The sequence below is a fragment of the Nestor notabilis genome, unplaced genomic scaffold (genome assembly GCF_000696875.1).
Source record: "Nestor notabilis isolate BGI_N333 unplaced genomic scaffold, ASM69687v1 scaffold29154, whole genome shotgun sequence".
Taxonomy (NCBI): Eukaryota; Metazoa; Chordata; class Aves; order Psittaciformes; family Psittacidae; genus Nestor; species Nestor notabilis.
Window position 1 is genome coordinate 4,667 of NW_009924775.1, and position 252 is coordinate 4,918.

A 252-nucleotide genomic window follows, 5' to 3' on the forward strand; every position below is an offset into this window, starting at 1 on the left:
AAGAGAAACACAGTGTGGTCAGAGGAGCAGGATCCCAGCCCAGCCCCTTTGGGACGCTGACACCATCCCAGGCTTTCATCACCTCTTCCACTTATCAGCAACTTCCAGGCTAGGTGCCTTCTGAAGGAGTAATTAAAGTTCGTCTCGGAGCACACCCAACGAGATTATTTCTGGACAGTTTGTGTACCCAGAAACACAGGTTTACAGCTGGCGCAAAGCTCCAGGAACGCTTCAGACAGGAGGGGCCACGCA